This window comes from Salvelinus fontinalis, chromosome 27 (genome assembly GCF_029448725.1).
Source record: "Salvelinus fontinalis isolate EN_2023a chromosome 27, ASM2944872v1, whole genome shotgun sequence".
NCBI lineage: Eukaryota > Metazoa > Chordata > Actinopteri > Salmoniformes > Salmonidae > Salvelinus > Salvelinus fontinalis.
The window spans coordinates 30,029,907-30,053,902 of record NC_074691.1 but is presented as its reverse complement, the minus strand read 5'-3'; the positions used below and the strand labels follow the sequence as shown (position 1 = coordinate 30,053,902).

Below are 23,996 nucleotides of genomic sequence, written 5' to 3'. Positions count from 1 at the left end.
AAAGGCCAACTGTATGCAGATGTTTGTTTTACTCAGAGCTTAATGCTGCAGTGAAACAGCAAGGGAGAGGTTTCTGGCCTCTGTAGTATTGTACAGTAGCGGTGAGGCACACAACCGTCCAAGCAGTGATCTCACCTCTCTTCTGTGACACACGCCCATATTTTCACGGGGAGGATTACCATGATGGCTTTCCAAGGCAGCACATTGTCATTGTATTTTGTTCATTCATTTATCTATGAAACATACTCAATCGCTACTAAATCCTATAAGCTGCTTTGCCTGAAGCCGATCATGCTTACCTCCGCTTGCCAACAAGCGATTCATTCATTTTTTTACGGCGTGCCTATATCGTACCATATGGAACTGTTGCGTGCTTCACCGCATGCAGGATGTAACAAATGTTGAGTGGTCCTCGTAACATTGTCAGACAGCAGTTGTCAGTAGTTTGATGAAGCAGTCGAGCACATGTGCAAACGTTTGTGCTGCACTGATTTGCATTTGCAGTATCCTCCCACTCCACTCCAAACTACATATTTCATCAGGGAAAATTAGACTCATTGGAACAAATGAGTGGTGTTACTCTATTTATGTAACGGGATAGGAAAGCATTGTAAAACACAGTAGAACAACTTTGTCTCTTCTGTTTTGCTTACTCAGCCGACCATAAGGCTGTTTACAGCCTCGTAAAAGTTAATATACAAGTAAATATTGGAATTCCAATGCCCCCTAAATTTGTTGGCAACCTCTCTGTTTGAGAGCAGGAGTGATGTGGAGAAGTACAACAGGCAGTACATTCATATTGGGTGTTTTGGCATTTTGGGATGTGCAATGGCAGTATCAGCTGTGACTGTGTAGAAACACCTAGTGTTAAGTGCAGTAGATTTGAGAAATGAATCCGTCTTCAAAAGGTGATTGTAGGGAAATGTATTTGTTCTCAGTCCTCCACTCCTTGCATAGATGGTCTGGTGATATAATTGTTTCACCTCTTCGGGATATAGTACCCCAACATGACTTCCTTGTGAATATGATTGGGTCGGATCTTGCTACACAATGCCACATTGGCCTTGATGTTAATTTGACCACCCTGTGGCAGGAGAACCTTCCTGTGATGCAGGAAATGTAAAGCTTGTAGTGTATTTGCGGTTTAAAAAGGCTTCTGAATTTTGTAATTTCCATTTTGAAATATCAGACATGATTTTCAACCCCTACAAAAATGGTGGATTAATTATGATCCACATAATTATGTGGATTAATTATAATCTACATAAAAATTTAAATGTCTTGTTGCTGCAGGATTGATTTCCTGCTGTAGCAAACTGGCTCAAATTAAGATCCTACATCTATTTATAGTTGTGAGGCCCATCAATGGCATTTTCCCCATCAAAAGCACGTACCATCTCTCCAACTCATTTATACAGGAAATAATTTTGTGTTGTTGTGGTTGTTGTTTTTAGTTTGTGATTTCCTCGACGGATGTTTTATTCATTTATTCTGGCATGTTTATTACGGTAATGAAAGGAGAGAAGGGGATTGAACTCATCATGTTTTATGGATCAAAGACAAACAATGAGGTCTAAGCTTCTTTGGCGCTCTGTGTTTTCCCCCCAATTAGTCAAGACTCTGACAGCCTCATTGCTAGCTGCCTGGCTGGCCTTCTCTACCCCTCTCTCCACCAAACCCCGGGCCCCCGCAACGGCTGATATGAATCAATAGGAAACGTGACGGGGGCTCTTGGGGGCTCCATGGGACTGTAGCTGACTTGCGTGGTAGAGCCGGTCCTGTATGTATGCAGGCATATGAAGCTATGTCGCAGTCGGAAGCAATCTATATAAAGCACTTGGCCTCAGTCATTTTTTTGTTGTTAATTCCTGTTTCTTTTTTCCTTTATTCTTCTTTCTGGCTGTTCTCTCTCATGGTTCATTCACAAACATGCGGGTGTTTCAGCCTCCTGCTCTATGTGCACAGAGGTTGTATTCCACCAGCAATGCAGTGCTATATTTAGAACGGGACTAGGCACTGTTACCTAATTGGCAGAGTGAGAGGGATGGAGTATTAACATCATTTTTTCATTTGCATTCCTGTTTTTGAATGAATACGATAAGCAAGTGTTAGTGACCAGCTCTTAGGGATGGCATATTTTGATAGGAGTTGATATGGCTGTAATAGACAGACAAAATGGCTCTCTTTAGGGAATGAACATTGACCATGAATGGGCTGGCAAAGATCAGTCTCTGTTCCTTTAGCAGTCTGCAGTGTTAATCCGTTTACTTCATGTAACCTAACACTATAAAAGTGCTAGAGCTTCTATGTTTGCTTGTCTTGAACTATTTCTATTGTGAACCCACGGTAAATGGAGATGTTGTGCAGTATGAATCAATCAGTGAAAGTGGTTTAATTTGCTCTGATATTAAACTAAATGTCCACACTAAACATCCATCATTTACAATCTTGCACTATTCAAGAACCGGGCCATAGCGCTTTTATGCAACCAAGCCTATGCTGCCAGAGTTAATCTTATTTGCATGCCATGTATTCATTTGCCGATGACCCTCCCATGGGTGATGAGGAATTTAGGCCCAGAAGATGAGATATAACAGATTTCATGCCTCAAAATCACATAAAAAAACATGTATTTGGATGACGTAAGATATTCAGTGCCAATAATATTGTAGTGATACAAAGTGTGGATATTTGTTTTTGTTCTCATCTTTATGCCCATTAGTTGGAGGTGTTTTTTCTGGCTCAGCACTGTATTTTAATGGATTTTATAGGCCTGTATGCTTGTTGTTGGCGGTGACTCCAGTCCTATTATTCTGGTACGTAGTCATAGTCAGTATGTATTACAGAGCATATTAAAATGCTCCATTGGGTTCCTTGCCTATTAAGAGTGGTCTTGTTAGGAATCACAATCAAACTGCACCGTCAGCTCAAAGCAGCAAGCTGGGACTCTCTCTCTCTCTCTTTCTCTTTCTCTTTCGATCTCTCTCTTTCTCTTTCTCTCTCTTGAAACCAAGCTGGGGGCTAATTTATATTTTTTTAATTATAAAGTTAAGAAATAAGACAGGACAACACCTTTGTTATACATAAGGCAGCTGTGGGCTATCAAGGAACAATGTTTACATAGGGGGATACGTCAATGGAACTTCATTACTTTTTCACACACTTTCCTCTCTGCACGCATTCTGACACCAATACACACCGCTACCATCCAGAAGGGGAGGTCAGTACAGGTGCATCAAAGCTGGGACCGAGAGACTGAAAAACAGCTTCTATCTCAAGGCCATCAGACTGTTAAACAGCCATCACTAACACAGAGAGGCTGCTGCCTACATACAGACTTGTAATTACTGGCCAGGAATGGAACACTAGTCACTTTAATAATGCCACTTTAATAATGTTTACATATCTTGCATTGCTCATCTCATATGTACAGTGGGGCAAAAAAGTATTTAGTCAGCCACCAACTGTGCAAGTTCTCCCACTTAAAAAGATGAGAGAGGCCTGTAATTTTCATCATAGGTACACTTCAACTATGACAGACAAAATGAGAAAAAAAATCCAGAAAATCACATTGTAGGATTTTTAATGAATTTATTTGCAAATTATGGTGGAAAATAAGTATTTGGTCAATAACAAAAGTTTATCTCAATACTTTGTTATATACCCTTTGTTGGCAATGACAGAGGTCAAATGTTTTCTGTAAGTCTTCACAAGGTTTTCACACACTGTTGCTGGTATTTTGGCCCATTCCTCCATGCAGATCTCTAGAGCAGTGATGTTTTGGGGCTGTTGCTGGGCAACACGGACTTTCAACTCCCTCCAAAGATTTTCTATGGGGTTGAGATCAGGAGACTGGCTAGGCCACTCCAGGACCTTGAAATGCTTCTTACGAAGCCACTCCTTCGTTGCCCGGGTGGTGTGTTTGGGATCATTGTCATGCTGAAAGACCCAGCCACGTTTCATCTTCAATGCCCTTGCTGATGGTAGGCTTTGTTACTTTGGTCCCAACTCTCTGCAGGTCTATCACTAGGTCCCCCCGTGTGGTTCTGGGATTTTTGCTCACCGTTCTTGTGATCATTTTGACACCACGGGGTGAGATCTTGCGTGGAGACCCAGATCGAGGGAGATTATCAGTGGTCTTGTATGTCTTCCATTTCCTAATAATTGCTCCCACAGTTTATTTCTTCAAACCAAGCTGCTTACCTATTGCAGATTCAGTCTTCCCAGCCTGGTGCAGGTCTACAATTTTGTTTCTGGTGTCCTTTGACAGCTCTTTGGTCTTGGCCATAGTGGAGTTTGGAGTGTGACTGTTTGAGGTTGTGGACAGCTGTCTTTTATACTGATAACAAGTTCAAACTGGTGCCAATAATACAGGTAATGAGTGCAGGACAGAGGAGCCTCTTAAAGAAGAAGTTACAGGTCTGTGAGAGCCAGAAATCTTGCTTGTTTGTAGGTGACCAAATACTTATTTTCCACCATAATTTGCAAATAAATTCATAAAAAATCCTACAATGTGATTTTCTGGATTTTTTTTCCTCATTTTGTCTGTCATAGTTGAAGTGTACCTATGATGAAAATTAAAGGCCTCTCTCATCTTTTTAAGTGGGAGAACTTGCACAGTTGGTGGCTGACTAAATACTTTTTTGCCCCACTGTATATACTGTATTCTATACTATCTATTGCATCTTAGCCTATGCCGCTCTGACATTGCTCATCCATATATTTATATTTATATATTCTTATTCCATTCCTTACTTGGATTTGTGTGTATTAGGTATTTGTTGTGGAATTGTTAGATATTACTTGTTAGATATTGCGGCACTGTCGGAACTAGAGGCACAAGCATTTCGCTACACTCGCAATAACATCTGCTAACCATGTGTATGTAACCAATACAATTTGATTTGATTTGATATATTATTTAACCTTCTTTAGCAGGTGTCACAACAGTACCCACAACACCATGTTGCTGGTCACACACAGTACAGTGCATTACAGTTTCCCCATGTGATTAACAGCTAAGCTCTTACATGTAAAACACTAGTTGAGTGGCGGTGATGTATCTGCTTCTGGCTCTGGCGGCTGACTGGCTGATGCAGCCGTTCCGTGGGTGCCTCTTCGCCTTGCAGTATGGCCGTGTCACTTTGATTAGGAGCACAGTCGGTCACCCTTCTCCGATAACCTGGGCTCCTCAGTCACAGTAATCGCATCCATTTGTGGAGTGACATGAAAGCGATTGGTGTGTTGGACCGACCTGGGGATGAGCACTGAGCATAACCCTGCAGCAATACAGGTAGAAGGAAAAGCAAAGGGACTAAAAGAGCTGGGAGACCTTAAAGAGAGACAGACACAAACAGACACACAGATAATGGGACAGAGAAAGATAGAAAGAAACAGAGAGAGAACGAGGAAGAGCACAGATAAATATTTAGAACCTTCAGAACCCTTATGTCTGCAGGGTACAATGGGTTGAGAGAAAGAGTAATCCAGGAAAGACTAGATATGGGTAGGACGTGAAAAATGAAAGCAATGTAATTCAAACTGAACCACCGCTACCCCCAGGCACATTTGTTATTGTTTTTGTTGGGAGGAAATCCATCCAGCATCGTGGTAAAAACAAATCGTAGGAGCTGCTCTGCAGTTCTATCACACGTGCAGTTATGTCAGAGGGAAAAAAACTGTGTTCATTGTTTGAAGTAAGGCCTTGTTGTATACTGAACAAAATTATAAACGCAATATGGAACGTGTTGGTCCCATGTTTCATGAGCTGAGATAAAAGATCCCAGAAATGTTCCATATGCACAAAAAGCGTATTTCTCTAAAATGTTGTGCAACAATTTGTTTACATCCCTGTTAGTGAGCATTTCTCCTTTGCCAAGATAATCCATCCACCTGACAGGTGTGGCATATCAAGAAGCTGATTAAACAGCATGATCATTACACTGGTGCACCTTGTGCTGGGGATAACAAAAGGCCACTCTAAAATGTTGTCACGCCCTGACCTTAGAGAGCCTTTTTATGTCTCTATTTGGGTTGGTCAGGGTGTGATTTGGGTGGGCATTCTATGCTCTTTATTTCTAGGTTTTGTGTTTCTATGTTTTGGACAGGTATGTTTCTCAATCAGGGACAACTGTCTATCGTTGTCTCTGTTTAGGAATCATACTTAGGCAGCCTGTTTTGCCACCTTAGGTTGTGGGATGTTGTTTTTTGTTAGCTCTGCGTAGCCTACTGAACGTGACGTTCGTTGTTCTTTTGTTGTTTTGTTTGAGTTTGGATTTATTAAAGAATCATGAACACGTACGACGCTGCACCTTGGTCTCATCCTTCCGATGACACCCGTTACAAATGTGCAGTTTTGTCACACAACACAATGCCACAGATGTCTCAAGTTTTGAGGGAGTGTGCAATTGGCATGCTGACTGCATGAATGTCCACCAGAGCTGTTGCCAGATAATTTATTGTAAATCTATCTGCCATAAACTGCCTCCAATGTCGTTTTAGATAATTTTGCAGTACGTCTAACCGGCCTGACAACCGCAGACCATGTGTAACCACACCAGCTCAGGACCTCCATCCTGCTTCTTCACCTGCTCACCTGTACACAATTCCTGGAAGCTGTAAATGTCCCAGTTCTTCCATAGCCTGCATACTCACCAGACATGTCAAGTCAAATCAAATCCAAGTATATTTTTCACATGCGCTGAATACAGCAGGTGTAGACCTTACAGTGAAATGCTTACTTACAGGCTCTAACGAACAGTGCAAAAAAAGGTATTAGGTGAACAATAGGTAAGTAAAGAAATAAAAACAACAGTAAAAAAGACTGTGAAAAATAACAGTAGCGAGGCTATATACAGTAGAGAGGCTATAACAGTAGCGAGGCTACATACAGGCACCGGTTAGTCGGGCCAATTGAGGTAGTATGTACATGAATGTATAGTTAAAGTGACTATGCATATATGATCAGGAGAGAGTAGCAGCAGTGTAAAAGAGGGGTTGGGGGGGCACACAATGCAAATAGTCCGTGTAGCCATTTGATTACCTGTTCAGGAGTCTTATGGCTTGGGGATAAAACCTGTTGACAAGCCTTTTGGTCCTAGACTTGGTGCTCCGGTACCGCTTGTCATGCGGTAGTAGAGAACAGTCTATGACTGGGGTGGCTGGGGTCTTTGACAGTTTTTAGGGCCTTCCTCTGACACCGCCTGGTGTAGACATCCTGGATGGCAGGCAGCTTAGTCCCAGTGATGTACTAGGCTGTACGAACTACCCTCTGTCGTGCCTTGCGGTTGGAGGCTGAGCATTTGCCGTACCAGGCAGTGATGCAACCAGTCAGGATGCTTTCGATGTTGCAGCTGTTGAACCTTTTGAGGATCTGAGGACCCATGCCAAATCTTTTCAGTTTCCTGAGGGGGAATAGGCTTTGTCGTGCCCTCTTCACGAGACCCACGTATTGAGCATGTTTGGGATGCTAAGGATTGACGTGTACGACAGTGTGTTCCAGTTCCTGTCAATATCCAGCAACTTCACACAGCCATTGAAGAGGAGTGGGACAACATTCTACAGGCCACAATCAACAGCCTTATCAACTCTATGTGAAGGAGATGTGTCGCGCTGCATGAGGCAGATGGTGGTCACACCAGATACTGACTGGTTTTCTGATCCACGCCCCTACCTTTTTATTCAGGTATCTGTGATTCCCAGTCATGTGAAATCCATAGATTAGGGCCTAATGAATGATGTCCTTATATGAACTGTAACTCAGTAAAATCGTTGACATTTTTGCATGTTTGGTTTATATTTTTGTTCAGTGTAATGTTGCTAACAGACGTGGCAGCTTTTACATCCCATTTGCAGGATGTTATGTTACATGGCTGTTGTGAAAGTGTATTATGAGTACATGTGAGCTTCTCAGTTTCACCTTAATTCATGTATGATTATGTAATTGGATATGAGAATGGAAATAATGGAACCAAACATTTCACCATGCTGTACTATGTCATATAACTGTGCATCATGAGATCCTCTAAGGTCCATCAGACTAGTTCACCATCCAAAACTGTTGTGCAACTGGAGCAGAACTCCCATAATTGATCATTGATTTGCGGTAAGCAGAGGGCAGTATTTTTGTATTTTGTATTTATTGTGGATCCCCATTAGCTGCTGCCAAAGCAGAGGACTTAGTTTGCAGTCGTTGTTGTTGTTTTCGCAGCTGTGTCGTGAATCACGGCCTGTCTGGTTCTCTGACGGATGACGCTGCCTTGTGCTAACGCTAACGCTCGCTAACAGGGTGTTTGATGAGATGTGATCCAATCACGAGCACTTGGAGCTCCTTCTATACGGGACGGGACAGGAGAGGTAGTGTTGTGTCCTTGAGCAAAGGCACGTTCTCATCCCAAACAAGTCAGATAGGTATTCATGTATAGATTAGGATCATGAGTTTGTCTTTGTGGTTAAATCTGTGTTTGAAATGTACTGCTCAACTGAGGGACCTTACAGATAATTGTACTATATGTGTGGGGTACAGAGATAACGTAGTCATTAAAAAAGTATGTTAAACACTATTATTGCACACAGAGTGAGTCCATGTGTCACGACTTCCGCCGAGGTCGGCTCCTCTCCCTGTTCGGGTGGTGTTCGGCGGTCGACGTCACCGACCTTCTAGCCATCACTGATCCATTTTTCATTTTCCATTGGTTTTGTCTTGTCTTCCTTCACACCTGGTTCCAATCCCATCAATTACATGTTGTGTATTTAACCCTCTGTTTCCCCTCATGTCCTTGTCAGAGATTGTTTGCTTGTATGTGATGTGCATGTATTATGTTGGTGTGCAAAGGGTTTTGTACCCACTTTTGTTATTTTGTACATTTTGGTTTTTGGAGTTTTATCAGCGTTTATTAAACAACTCTGTTTTTACCAAGTTTGTTCTCCTGCGCCTGACTTCCCTGCCACCAGCACGCACCCTTTACACCATGCAACGTATTATGTGACTTGTTAAGCAAATATTTACTCCTGAACTTATTTAGGCTTGCCATAACAAAGGGGTTGAATACTTATTGACTCATGACATTTCAGATTTTTATTTTTAATTCATTTGGAAACATAATTCCACTTCAACATTATGGGGTATTGTGTGTAGGCCAGTGACACAACATCGCAATTTAATCTATTTTAAATTCAGGCTGTAACACAACAAAATGTGGAAAAAGTAAAGCGGTGTCAATACTTTCTGAAGGCACTGTGTGCACGCATTCACACACACACTCATGCAAACACATACACCTCTATCCAATCTTCTATCCCTTTAGAATAGCTTCCATCTCATTAGGCTGTCTGACCACTGGGATCACAGGCAGCAGATATAAATAGTGTCAGAGGAGAGGCAGAATCCAGACCTCTGTGTGTCCGCCAAGAGGAATCTCCTTTTTAATGCAGCCTCGTAATGCTGCTCGCGCCTGGAGATGGCTTTCCAGGAAGCTATGTATAATCCAGTTGGCGGACAGCAAATCACCAGGGATTGCCTTTTATTGAAGGTTAATATTTCAGTGTTGGGCATCAGGCCCACTTTGTTCTCTAAAAGTCTACATGTGTAGGAGTATATATATTGTATTATATTATATTATTATTATTGTATATACTATAAGGAGTAGTCTGTCCTCTTAGTAATCTTAGGACAATCATAAACTGGCTTATATACTGGCCCCAAAATGTGTCTCTGTGTCTTGTGGAAAAACATCACAAACCAAGGGATTGGTTGTTGCTTTTTTGTCTAAGAAATAGTGACTCTAGAGATTTGTCAAACTACTTTTGACATCAAAGCTGAGAAGAATGCTAAACATTGGATTAACCTCTTTGTCCGTGCTATCTGTAACTTCAAGGACATGCACTTCGGACTGAAACGTCTTGTTGTCCTCAACAGCGTTCTGATGGAGGCCGGGGAATACAATACTAATGTTGAATTTACGATCCGGGGCTGCTTCTTTGGGGAACTGCAGCAACAGACATTCAAGCCACAACAAAAGAGCTTGAAACCTTGTCAATAGAGGTCCAATATTAGTTAAACAGCAGTCATTGATTCAGGGAACCGGTGGGGTTTGTTCCAAACCAGTTGGCGGCTTTTGAAACTCGCACACTCCTCCTGATCAGCGTTTTTGATTAAAGGTTGGGCATTGAATATGATATATTCCCTACAGGTGTGCTGTCTTAATTTGGCCACTCTGTTGTCGCAGAGAAGTGTCCTGTGCAGCAAGAAATACAAACCCCTACAAAAATGTCCAGGCTAAGCCGGGGTACAGGGTGTCACGATCGTCTTTAGGAGAGAATGAGGACCAAGGCGCAGCGCGTGGAAAGTACATCCTTTTTATTTGAGAAAAAGGCGAAAACGAAACAAACACTATACAAACTACAAAAACAACAAAACAGACAACCGTGAAGCTATGCAAACAGACGTGCATACCCTAAACACTTCGACATAGACAATTCCCCACAAACAGCTAAAGCCTATGGTTGCCTTAAACATGGCTCCCAATCAGAGACAACAATAACCAGCTGTCTCTAATTTAAGACCCAATTCAGGCAACCATAGACTTTCCTAGAACCTACACTCAACCATAGACACAGCTAGACACATTCACTCAACACAAACCCATACACTACACCCAACAACCCCTTTACCATATACCCACCCAAAACTGACAAAACACAAACATTCCCCATGTCACACCCTGACCTAACTAAAATAATAAAGAAAACAAAGAATACTAAGGCCAGGGCGTGACACAGGGGGTTCTACTAAGTTATATGGAATTGTACCAAGGATAATTTAGCTATTTGATTTTGAATTTTAACTCCCCTTGAATTATAAAAAAATATATATTGACTAATGATTTGATTAAATATTTAATTTGGCTATTAGCACATACAAACGCATTGAATAACAGATTACCTACATGGAAGAACAGATAGTCCCAAAAAATCTAAAGGAAGTTTGTTCTTTTGTGACTGTTTTTTTTTTACTGTTCAAAAGTTTGGGGTCACTTAGAAATACCTTTGTTCTTGAAAGAAAATTACATTTTTTGTCCATTAAAATAACATCAAATAGGTTGGGTGAATTTTGTCCCATTCCTCCTGACAGAGCTGGTGTAACTGAGTCAGGTTTGTAGGCCTCTTTGCTCGCACACACTTTTTCAGTTATGCCCACAAATCTTCTAGTGGATTGAGGTCTGTGCTTTGTGATGGCCACTCCAATACCTTGACTTTGTTGTCCTCAAGCCATTTTGCCACAACTTTGGAAGTATGCTTGGTGTCATTGTCCATTTGGAAGACCCATTTGCCACAAAGCTTTAACTTCCTGACTGATGTCTTGAGATGTTGCTTCAATATATCCACATAATTTTCCTCCCTCATGATGCCATTTTGTGAAGTGCACCAGTTCCTCCTGCAGCAAAGCACCCCCACAACATGATGCTGCCACCCCCGTGCTTCACGGTTGGGATGTTGTTCTTCGGCTTGCAAGCTTCCCCCTTTTTCCTCCAAACATAATGATGGAAATTATGGCCAAACAGTTCTATTTTTGTTTCATCAGACCAGAGGACATTTCTCCAAAAAGTACACCCTTTGTCCCCATGTGCTGTTGCAAACCATAGTCTGACTTTTTTATGGCGGTTTTGGAGCAGTGGCATTTTCCTTACTAACAGAACAAATCGCTATCAAATTAATGTAGCATTTGTGAAGACAAAGACAGACCATATTTATTGTTAGTCTCAAACCAGAAACTAAAAGGCTTGTTTTCGTAAGCCTTTCAGGTTATGTCGATATAGGCCTCGTTTTACTGTGGCTATAGATACTTTTGTACCTGTTTCCTCCAGCATCTTCACACGGTCCTTTACTGTTGTTCTGAGATTGATTTGCACTTTTCGCACCAAAGTACGTTAATCTCTAGGAGACGGAACGCATCTCCTTCCTGAGCAAATGACGGCTGCGTGGTCCCATGGTGTTTATACTTGCGTACTATTGTTTGTACAGATGAACGTGGCACCTTCAGGCATTTGGAAATTGCTCCCAAGGCTGAACCAGACATGTGGAGGGCTACACTTTTTTTTCTGAGGTCTTGGCTGATTTCTTTTGATTTTCCCATGATGTCGAGCAAAGAGGCACAGAGGTACACCTCCAATTGACTCAAATGAGGTCAATTAGCATATCAGAAGGTTCTAAAGCCGTGACATAATTTTCTGGAATTTTCCAAGCTGTTTAAAGGCACAGTCAACTTAGTGTATGTAAACTTCTGACCAACTGGAATTGTGATACAGTGAATTAAAAGTGAAATAATCTGTCTGTAAACAATTGATGGAAAAATTACTTGTGTCATGCACAAAGTAGATGTCCTAACCGACTTGCCAAAACTATAGTTTGTTAACAAGACATTTGTGGAGTGGTTGAAAAACGAGTTTTAATGACTCCAACCTAAGTGTATGTAAACTTCCGACTTCAACTGTATGTAAACTTCTGACTTCAACTGTATTTAGGCATATGCTAAACAGAGTGAGTGCAGTAGTGTACTAAACAACCAAAGATTTCAAGACTAAAGGCTGGTTTATACTACGTCTATCGACATGTCTGTAAATAGTTGTCAGTGACATCATGAACAGTCTATTGTTGTCCGACATCAAACTTGTCATTGTTTTTATGAAAAAGAATAAACACAAAAATGACAGATTGCATGACATTCGCAGCCTGGTGGTTCAAAATGTTATAACATGTCTATTTTACCACCAATAAACCCATCCATTTAAAAATGAATTAGTATATGTGACCATGTTTCAGGAAACTAGATGTATGTTGCGGGTCACTACTGCACAGGAAAGCCATTTGAACGTAAACTTGTTTTAATCAAAATGTGTTAATTGGTATAAATGCCTTCACGAACTTGTGAACTTTCATGTGCCTTAATAACAAACGTTTATGTCATCTGTAAATACAAATACAATTGTTAAATTACAAGCCTAGTTGGTTTAGCCACAGAAAAAGTCTGCAACCTTCCTGCAAGTCATGATTGGCTGAAATAATGAGTAGGCTGGACATTCTGAGAGATTAGTTTGGATTGGGCTGCCAGCTTCTGTCTATTTGAGCTGGTCAGTATGTCTAGGTAATCCTATCTAACGTGACTTTAAAAAAAAAAACGTTTATGTATTAAAACTGCAAGTGTTGCTCTCCCCTTTTGGAGGAACGAGTTTTTAAATCAGTGGATTTTGAGTATGATTGCTAAGGAAATGGAGAAACCACCTGTCTCTGGATTACATCTTCAAACTAAGGGCAACCATGGCATCCAACAGGAGATGTGTCCATCCATGTATACAGGTAAGATGGTCTAGCTAGCTACATTTTCAAATATTACACATTTCTAATTTTGACAGAAAGAGCCATTTGCTTGGCTAGCTATAGCTTAATGTTAGCTAGATAACATTGAACCTGGTTGGTTAGCAACCTGCAGCTTCATGCAGGGTAGTAATGTAATGAGTTGGGATTATAGTTCATTGTTTACCTAGCTAACTAACGTTCACTGGCTGGCTCTCTAGCTAACGTTACATGTATGATCTTATTATTCATATCTCAGAGCCATTCACTTGGCTAGCTATAGCCTAATGTTAGCTAGCTAACATTGAGCCTGGTTGGTTAGCTACCTGCAGATTCATGCAGGGTAGTAATGTCATGAGTTGGGATTATGGTTCATTGTTTACCTAGCTGTCATCAAGGCAAAGGGTGGTTACTTTTGAAAAATCTCAAATCTCAAATATATTTTTAATTGTTAAACACTGTTTTTGGTTACTACATGATTCCATTTGTGTTATTTCATAGTTTTGATGTCTTCACTATTATTATACAATGTAGAAAATAGTAAAAATAAAGAAAAACCCTGGAATGAGTAGGTGTGTCCAAACTTTTGACTGGTATGGACGTATATACAGTAAACATTTTTGAACTGGTCCCAGGGGACCTTCAGACGAGTCTGAAACAAAACAGTTTGTAGGCCAAACTGTTAGGACGGTACAGACGATTTTGTGAGAAGAGCAATTTTTGTGAATGTCTCATTGTCTGACAAACACCGCTATAGCTCTGTCATCTTTCACTGCATCCATTGAAAAAAAACATATCTCTAGCTTAAACTGATGGATTTTTATGTCGGTTTTTGTTGTTATGCCAATTGGATTTAAAATCTAGGGGGTTAATTATTATCCACATAATAATTCACATTTCCTGTTGCTGCAGGATTATTTTCCTGCTGTGAGAAACTGGTCAAATTAAGATCCTACACCTGTATCAAAGTGTCACCTGTGGATATTACACGTTAGCAGTGATTTCTAAATCAATCTATGTTGTAGCTAAGCATTCTTAAGCAAAGCTCTAGTTTCTGGTCATTTTTTAAAAGCATGAGATGCAGCACAGTAGACGTGGTCTAATTCACTTGGCAGCAAATTCTATTTCGCCACCTGACTAATTACTAACAGAGTTCTCTCTATCTCTCCATCTATCTCCATCTCTGGCCATGGAATAGGTTCAAGATCATTTAGATCTCAGCATGTGTAAGTCAAAGCATTTGGCTCTGGATAAAGTGAGAAATACCTACCAGATGTGGCTGCTAGGAGGCAGAAACTCACATCAGGTTCCCTCCATGTGCTTAAGATTCTGCTTTGCACTTTTTTGTCTTGCATGATGGCCCATCGCAAAAGCAGTCAATATTATGGCACATTAGTCACTAATGGGAAAGCAGAATCCTCCTTTCAAGATGGGCTAAAGAGGAATGCGGTCATTGGCTTGTGTCATCAGTTGAAAACTAACTGTGTTCAAGGAATGTTCTGCATTTTTATTCAGATAAAATAAGTGTGTTGATGAGCAGTGGAGGGTTTTAGGGGGTGAATGAATCGAAAGCCTCCGTACATACTGCTCTTTGTTGCAGTTTATGGAACATTCAAGTGTTAGATAAATAGAGATCAATATGGAAAAAGGTTAGGCCTAAAGTTGATTTGAAAGATCAATGTTATTTTTTAAAGCAAACATTTACTCCCTCAAATTTTCTTGGTTTTGAGTGCTTTACATGTTAGAGTTTTTTGCAAAGTGATTCGTCAACACTTCTCTCCGTGCAGTTTACATGTTTATCACTCATGTATCTTTTGAACTTAACGTTTTGCAAGAATAGGGAGGTACACAATTAAAGAAGATACAATGACTCTTCTCCAAAAAGCCTTATAATCCAGTGCTATCCAATTCATTATAACTTCATCAAGCTCTCAATTTACATAAATGCAGCTGAATTCTTCACCCGTATCACAGAGCTAATGAGTGTGGCAGGTGCACTAGGTTGTAATTATAGGAAATATCTTATTGCAATAATTTTCTGTCAGAGTGAATTATCTTAAATCTAGTTGAAAGTCCTACACTTCTACAATGGGCTCCCATGTTTTCACACTTATTTGTCGATGTGTCTGTCAAGCTAACCCAGTCAGTCTGTCTGTCAAGCTAACCCTGTCCATGTGTCTGTCAAGCTAACCCAGTCAGTCTGTCTGTCTGTCAAGCTAACCCAGTCAGTTTGTCTGTCTGTCAAGCTAACCCAGTCAGTTTGTCTGTCAAGCTAACCCAGTCAGTTTGTCTGTCTGTCAAGCTAACCCAGTCAGTTTGTCTGTCAAGCTAACCCAGTCAGTTTGTCTGTCTGTCTGTCTGTCAATCTAACCCAGTCAGTTTGTCTGTCTGTCAAGCTAACCCAGTCAGTTTGTCAGTTTGTCTGTCTGTCTGTCTGTCAAGCTAACCCAGTCAGTTTGTCTGTCTGTCAAGCTAACCCAGTCAGTTTGTCAGTTTGTCTGTCTGTCAAGCTAACCCAGTCAGTCAGTCTGTATGTCAAGTTAACCCAGTCAGTTTGTCTGTCTGTCAAGCTAACCCAGTCAGTTTGTCTGTCTGTCAAGCTAACCCAGTCAGTTTGTCAGTTTGTCTGTCTGTCAAGCTAACCCAGTCAGTCAGTCTGTATGTCAAGTTAACCCAGTCAGTTTGTCTGTCTGTCAAGCTAACCCAGTCTGTCTGTCTGTCTGTCTGTCAAGCTAACCCTGTCTGTCTGTCTGTCTGTCTGTCTGTCTGTCTGTCTGTCTGTCTGTGAAGCTAACCCTGTCCATGTGTCTGTCAAGCTAACCCAGTCAGTCTGTCTGTCTGTCAAGCTAACCCAGTTAGACTGTCTGTCTGTCAAGCTAACCCAGTCTGTCTGTCTGTCTGTCTGTCTGTCTGTCTGTCTGTCTGTCTGTCTGTCTGTCAAGCTAACCCAGTCAGTCTGTCTGTCTGTCAAGCTAACCCAGTCAGTCTGTATGTCAAGCTAACCCAGTCAGTCAGTCTGTATGTCACGCTAACCCAGTCAGTCTGTCTGTCTGTCACGCTAACCCAGTCAGTCAGTCTGTCTGTCAAGCTAACCCAGTCAGTCTGTATGTCAAGCTAACCCAGTCAGTCAGTCTGTATGTCACGCTAACCCAGTCAGTCTGTCTGTCTGTCACGCTAACCCAGTCAGTCAGTCTGTCTGTCACGCTAACCCAGTCAGTCAGTCTGTCTGTCACGCTAACCCAGTCAGTCAGTCTGTCTGTCACGCTAACCCAGTCAGTCTGTCTGTCTGTCACGCTAACCCAGTCAGTCAGTCTGTCTGTCAAGCTAACCCAGTCAGTCTGTCTGTCTGTCAAGCTAACCCAGTCTGTCAGTCTGTATGTCAAGCTAACCCAGTCTGTCAGTCTGTATGTCAAGCTAACCCAGTCTGTCAGTCTGTATGTCAAGCTAACCCAGTCTGTCAGTCTGTATGTCAAGCTAACCCAGTCAGTCTTTCAGTGAGGTGTCTGGAGCTAGTGTAACAAATTACTTTTGTTATGGATAGCTAATCTTGGTTAGCCCAGAAGTAAAATCTTGCGTAATTTGGTCAGCTGCATGATTAACTTCTTGGTCTATACTCGTTAGATATTGAGAGTTCCGATCTGTGTGGGCACACACGTGAAGCACTCGACACAAAGCAGTTTAAGCACTGCCTTCGCCCAATCCTGATACATCCATATCCAGTGACGATAACCCAAAGACTGGAACTACTGCAGCTCGTTATCTCACGCATCCCATTCTTTGGTCTAAACGCAGGAAGATGAATGGACAGTTTATGTAGTGTAGCTCAGTTGGTAGAGCATGGTGCTTGCAATGCCAGGGTGGTGGTTTCGATTCCCACGGGGGACCAGTGGGAAAAAGTATGAAAATGTATACACTCACCACTGTAAATTGCTCTGGATAAGAGTGTTTGCTACATGATGTAAATGTAGTTCTTTGGTTTTATTGTTTTGTACCTCTTTACTTATTATAATCAATAAGACAGCTATTTCCTGTCTTACATCACCATACAGTATGCATTAGTCATATGTATTATATCTCTCTTTGGCACTCGGATCCCCTCCCCTGCATCCCGTATGACTGTCCTATGGATACGACTGAAAACAATATTCCCTTTGCAGGGCATTCGTCATATTCAGATTCAGATTCCACTTGGTTATAAGAGGAATCTGAGTTTCTAGTACTGCTGCTCTGACAATCTATATCAAAGCCATCGAATACAAAGCATTAGATGATGAGGACTTACGTTGAGGATGTCTATCGCAGTGGTGTTACATAGATGGATGGCTCTTATGCGTTCCCCAAACAGTGTGTACGCTGCAGGGCTGGAGCTGTATTATTGGAAGCCGGAACTCATTATGCAATAAATCCTAACCGTACTGTACAAGGGACTTATTTGACCACTGCATGTACAGTAATTCCATATCCATCAGATTCTCAGAATTTCTGTAGCTATTTACAAAGTGTACATAGAATTTCTGTGTTAGAGCTGATTGGAGTGTGTTGCCATGTGTAAACTGATCAGAATGTGTGTGTGTGTGTGTCCTGTGTGTTCTCCAGGTTAACCATTCCCTCTGGTGTGGTGGTCAGAGATGTGCAGGCTGTGATTGATGGGTGGCGCCCTGTGAGTGAACCTATGGCAGTGAAACCACACAATACAGGTTAGTAGCGCCGAGCAGAGCACAGGTGTTTGCAATCCACTTACCTCACACACCTACAGCAGGGCCAATCCCTGCGGGCCTTAACCTTACTGGTACGAAAACAAAGTTCTCTAGAGGAAAAACAAAGGTTGAGAAATCATTTAAAGGCTTTCGCTTCTGAAGAAGAAAGTATTTGGAAAGGAAGTGTTTGGGTGGAATGAGGTGGTACGAGGCTGGACTGATGATTGTTGTTTGTGTTGGCGTGGCTGAGTGAGGAGTGTTGAGGAGTATTGGACATATACTGTAGAAGCATGCAGGTTCCCTGGGGTTTATGATTTCTCTCAGACTAAGCCCTGGGTGCCCTTAAGACAAGGGGGAGGAAAGGCTCCAGCTCCTGCAGCCTCCTAGTTATTGAAAGTCAGCAGGCATTCTTTCTCAAGGATTACGGTGGATTTTGACCCTGACCACATCAAATCAAATCTATAACCCCCTGGGGGTGCAGGAGCTGACCAAGGTCAGGATGGTCTGCCATTAAATGCATGAAGCTGAAAATCAAGAATTTTAAGATACTTTTTGTTATTGAGCACAGACCTCGAAAAAGTTGGTTGAAGGTCAGGTCAATTCCGGTGTTGGGATATAAGTTAAGTTTGAGTCTGTGTTGTGTTGTGCGCGGAAATATGTTGAAGATTTTAACATGCCTTTTGTCTTGCTACCCAGCTACAGCCAAAGGTTTTCAAAAGTATTTTGTCCCTACTGCATATGCCTTGCCAGAACGATTTGTTTCATTTTCACAGAAAAACGTAAATTACAACTTTTTCAATTCTGCACAATTATCTCTTCAAGTGAATAGAAAAACAGCAGGGGGAATTTCAAGCCCTTATCCCTTTACCCTAAACCGGGTGCTGCTGAATCGAAGTTGACCAATCATTGCTGCTTTCAACATCTAAGTAAATGAATAGTCTACTACTTCTACACTGGGGACTTATTGCTTGATATGTTACAGTAAACTACACTCTTTCGCTGTATCTTTTCAGCAGCAAGAATTTTTCTCTCTTCTTCATATGGGCTGTTTCCTGGCTTCTGTTGTGAACACAGCTCCAGCTGCCCAGATCCATGGTGTGAGGAGGAGGTACCTCTCTGACACAGCCACCACGGGTAGCCTTGCCTTATGAGTCTCAGTAAGGCTTCCTCTGGCGGGAGTGGAGGATAAGATCTCTGGTTGTGAATTGGGAAATTGTTACAGCTGATACTGAGAGGGGAAATATGGGCAGTATGTAGAAGCATAACTGACGGCAGCCATTTTGAATCTGCTATAGCCAAACTGTGCCCAGCTGTGTCCTGTACTTTCCATGTAGACCAAATAAATCAATCAACAATGTGGGGTAAAAACAATACAGTGGACCATGTAGTAGGGGAGGATCCATGTTTTATTACACCTGTCTTGTTGCCGATAAAAGGTGATATGCCATCTTAATCAGAGTTAGACAGAGAAGGGAGGAGAAAGGAGATGTATGATGTTAGAATCCCGCCCTGTCCGTGAAACTACATCCGCCAGGATTTGAGCGGAGGAATCTCGTCGAATTTCATGGGCAGTTCTAAGATTGATACACTCTGCTTCGGTGGTTTTTCTGTCTCTTTGAGGAGAAGGGACTGAGAAAGTAAAGCACAGTAACTCCTCTCCTGCAGGACATTTAATCGCATGGCTGTTAAAGCAATCCGCAACTGATTGCAATAAAACCTTCTCTGTCCCTTTAAAATAAAATGTATTGCTTCAAAAGACTGTCATTTTATAAGACAGAAGAAGTCATTGTACAGTGTTTTTAGATGGAAACTGGGATTACTGTAAAACTATAAAATCATATAATGTACATATCTATTTGCTTCTACAGCGTTTTGGGCTGTTTGCTCAGACAAAGAAAATCAATTTTCACAGAAAAAGAAGTGCAGGGTTAGGATTGTGCTCTTATTATAATGATGCAATAACTCCTACACAACAATGACTGAGATAAAGCCTTGCATAATCCAATAAGAATAGATTTGACAACAGTTTGTTTGTCTGAGGAGACTCATTCCTTTCTTTTCTAAGAGAACATCATGTTGTGTGTTTGTGCATGTGTGTTTTTGATTTGACTATCCTTGTGGGGGACCAGAAGTCCTCACAAGGATATTAAAACAAGGAAAAGTGCTATTTTAGGCTTAGGGGTTAGGGTTTGGGTTTAAGGTTAGGGTTAGGGAAAATAGGATTTTGAATGGGAATTAATTGTTTGGTCCCCACAAGGATAGTAAAACAAACATGTGTGCGTGTGTATATGTGCGTGCGTGCGCTTGCCTGCGTGCCTTCGTGTGCGTGCATGTGTGTGTGTGTGTGGGCACTAGATGTGCGAGACTGACAGTACAGGCTATTCCATCCTATCTTTTCTAAGAGAGTAGGAGGATAACATGATGTTATTAGCTGCTAGAGGAGCCAGCTGAATGAGGCACTAGCACAAGGTTAATGGGTATTACATCTGAGGGTACAAATACGAATGCCTCTCTTGACAAACAGAAATTATTTATTACATGGACGTAATTGTGCTGGATCATTTCACTCGTCACAGCCAGGGAATATAGACCATTTTTCTCCATTCTCTATCATTTGAGGACAATTTCAAACAATGAAATATATATATATTTTACCATTATTGTAAATAAAATTGTACCTCTGTGTTAAAGAGTGTGAATGCTACTGCATTAGTGTAAACAGCAGTACACAATAGATCCCTCTGCAGTATCATGTCTGGAACCATCCGTATCACTTGTTGTTCTACTCAGTGTTGTTGTTTGACTCCTGGAACAGTCATGTGAAGCTGGTGTCTTTGTGTCAGTGGTCCAGAGCAGTCAGAGAGAGAGAGAGAGAGAGAGTGCACACATATTTGAGCGCACGCATGCATGCAGACACACACACACACAGTTAGATGTGTCTTGCCTAACACGTGTTCACCACTGGCTATGTCTAATTTGTCTTGCAAAGATACTCCACATTAATCTGAATACATTTAATCAGCCTTATCATTGCTGTTCTAAGGAGATACAGTATGTCATTGCTGGGTAACCTTGGGGGAATCCCCCAAATTGGAGAGAAGATATGGACACCAATGGGACACAACATAATACTCAAGATTAACAACTGTTTCTATGTCTCCATCAGAAGAGGACAACTCTGTATTTTCTCCATCTTAAAGGGACCCATTTTGCCCCGTTTGTTCCTCTGCGAGCTTCTGTGAGGTGTTTGGTTTTCATCCAAAAGGATTAGTTATTTAATGCCGACAGCCAGTGCGTAGGTTTTTTGCTGCAATGTTCTGGAGAGTTGTGCGGTTTTGTTGAGAGTGCAGCGGTTGTATGGGGAGGCAGAGCTCCTCTGTAATCCTTCCTTCTGTCTTAATGCCAGCAGCGGGACTCTGTGTCCAACCGGCGGAGGAATACGTGTGGGAGAGCGAGGGGATAAACACTTGCTGTGGTAGAGAAAATCATTCAAATGGAAGAAAGAACAGACCCACCTGCTCTCTGTTTTGTGTGGGCACAGACATGCATACACACATGAACACGTGCACATAATTAATCGATATTGAATAAAGATGATTGTTTGAAGAAGTCTATCCCACGACTGTAGCGCCTATTGTCGGAAGGAGTGGGCCAAAGCGCAGCGTGGAAAGTGTTCATGATTTTATTTATCAAAGTAACACTTAAAAAAAGTAACAAAACGAAAACGAACAGTTCTGTCAGGTAACAGAGACTAACCAGAAAATAACTACCCACAAACACAGGTGGGAAAAAGGCTGCCTTAGTATGATTCCTGTCACGATCGTCTTGATAAGAGAGAGAGGACCAAGGCGCAGGGCGTGAAAAATACATATTCTTTTAATGAAGGAAAAAACAAACACTTACAAAATGAACAAAACAAACAATCGTGAAGCTAAACTGAACTAAGTGCACACATGCAACATAGAACATAGACAATTACCCACAAAACCCAAATGCCTATGGCTGCCTTAAATATGGCTCTCAATCAGAGACAATCAACCACAGCTGTCTCTAATTGAGAACCAATCTAGGCAGCCATAGACATACAAACACCTAGACAAGACACTGCCCCATTAAACGTACAAACCCCTAGACCAGGGGTGTCAAACTCATTCCACGGAGGGCCTAGTGTCTGCAGGTTTTTGGTTTTTCCTTTCAATAAAGCCCTAGACAACCAGGTGTGGGGAGTTCCTAACTAATTAGTGATGTTAATTCATCAATCAAGTATAAGGGAGGAGCGAAAACCCGCAGACACTCGGCCCCCCGTGGAATGAGTTTGACACCTGTGCCCTAGACAAACCAAAACACATACATCCCCATGTCACACCCTGACCTAACTAAAATAATAATGAAAACAAAGATAACTAAGGCCAGGGTGTGACAATTCCCAATCAGAGACAACGATAGACAGCTGCCTCTGATTGGGAACCACACTCGGCCAAAAACAAAGAAATAGAAATAAAGAAACTAGAATGCCTACCCTAGTCACACCCTGGCCTAACCAAAATAGAGAATCAAAACTTCTCTATGGCCAGGGCGTGACAGTACCCCCCCACAAAGGTGCGGACTCCGGCCGCAAAACCTGACTCTAAAGGGGAGGGTCCGAGTGGGCATCCCTTCACGACGGCGGCTCCGGTGCGGGACTTAGACCCCCCTCCGCCCGCAGATCCCTCCGCTTAGGTGGCGGCCCTGGTGCATGGACCTTCACTGGAGGAACTGGGCCACAGATCATCGCCGGCGGAACCAGACCACCGATCATCACCGGAGGCTCCGGACAGGGAACCGTCGCTGGAGGCTCCGGACTGGGGACCGTCGCTGCAGGCTCCGGACTGGGGACCGTCGCTGCAGGCTCCGGACTGGGGACCGTCGCTGCAGGCTCCGGACAGGGGACCGTCGTTGTAGGCTTCGTGCCATGGATCGTCTCTGGAGGCTTCCTGCCATGGATCATCACTGGAGGCTTCGTGCCATGGATCATCACTGGAGGCTTCGTGCCATGCATCATCACTGGAGGCTTCGTGCCATGGATCATCACTGGAGGCTTCATGCCATGGATCATCACTGGGGGCTTTGTAATTGGAGCCGGAACAGGTCTCACCGGACTGAGGAGACGAACTGGAAGCCTGGTACGTGGAGCTGCCACAATGCGTCCTGGCTGGATACCCACTTTAGCTCGGTGAGTGTGGAGAGCTGGCACAGGACGCACTGGGCTATGAAGGCGCACTGGAGGCATAGTGCGTAGAGCCGGCGCAGGATATACTGGGCCGTGGATGCGCACTGGAGGTCTGGAGCGTAGAGCTGGTAAATACCTCTATTACCTATCGCTCCACAAAATCTGCGGCCCTTGCAAAGCAAGGATATCAACTACTTCAAGGACTCTGTGCAAGTTACGTCTCTGATTGAAACGCTACTAGCACACACCGCTAACTAGTTAGCCATCTCACACCAGTTACACTCGTCCCCTTTTTGACCTCTGCCGCAGCAAGTGATCCGAGTCAACATCATCAATATAACAGTATTGCTTCCATCCCTCTCCTTTCCCCAACTTCGGCGTAAATCAAGGACCCTCTAAACAAGTCACCTTCAAAGTATCGTTACCTATCGTGCCACAAAAGCCACAGAGCAAGGCAATCAACTACTTCAAGGTCTCAGAACGAGAGACATCCCCGATTGAAAAGCTGCTAGCTCACACCTCTAACTAGCTAGCCATTTCACACCGGCTACACACACACACACATGTACACAGAAAAACATGCACAGACATACACACACACAGTTAGGGCTTTAAGAATTTAGTAGGGTTACTTCTGCAACACTTCTTCTTGAGTACAATATAGGTCACAGTCTGCATTGATAATCACAATGCTGCTGTGATCATTGAAGTTGTTTGTGAGTGTGTCCACCCTGAGCACA

The 23,996-nt window shown here is 42.4% G+C and overlaps 1 protein-coding gene across 2 annotated transcripts in view; it reads left to right on the top strand.

The window, feature by feature from the left end:
- LOC129825428 (leucine-rich repeat and fibronectin type-III domain-containing protein 2-like) overlaps positions 1-23,996 on the top strand; it is a 163,296-nt gene that overhangs the window by 57,506 nt on the left and 81,794 nt on the right. The window contains exon 2 of one of the 2 annotated variants that reach the window (XM_055885523.1): positions 17,947-18,047. The exons of the other annotated variant lie outside the window; for it this stretch is intronic. The gene's annotated coding sequence lies outside the window, so the exon portion shown is untranslated. The remainder of the gene's footprint in view (positions 1-17,946; positions 18,048-23,996) is intronic. 2 annotated transcript variants of the gene reach the window in all.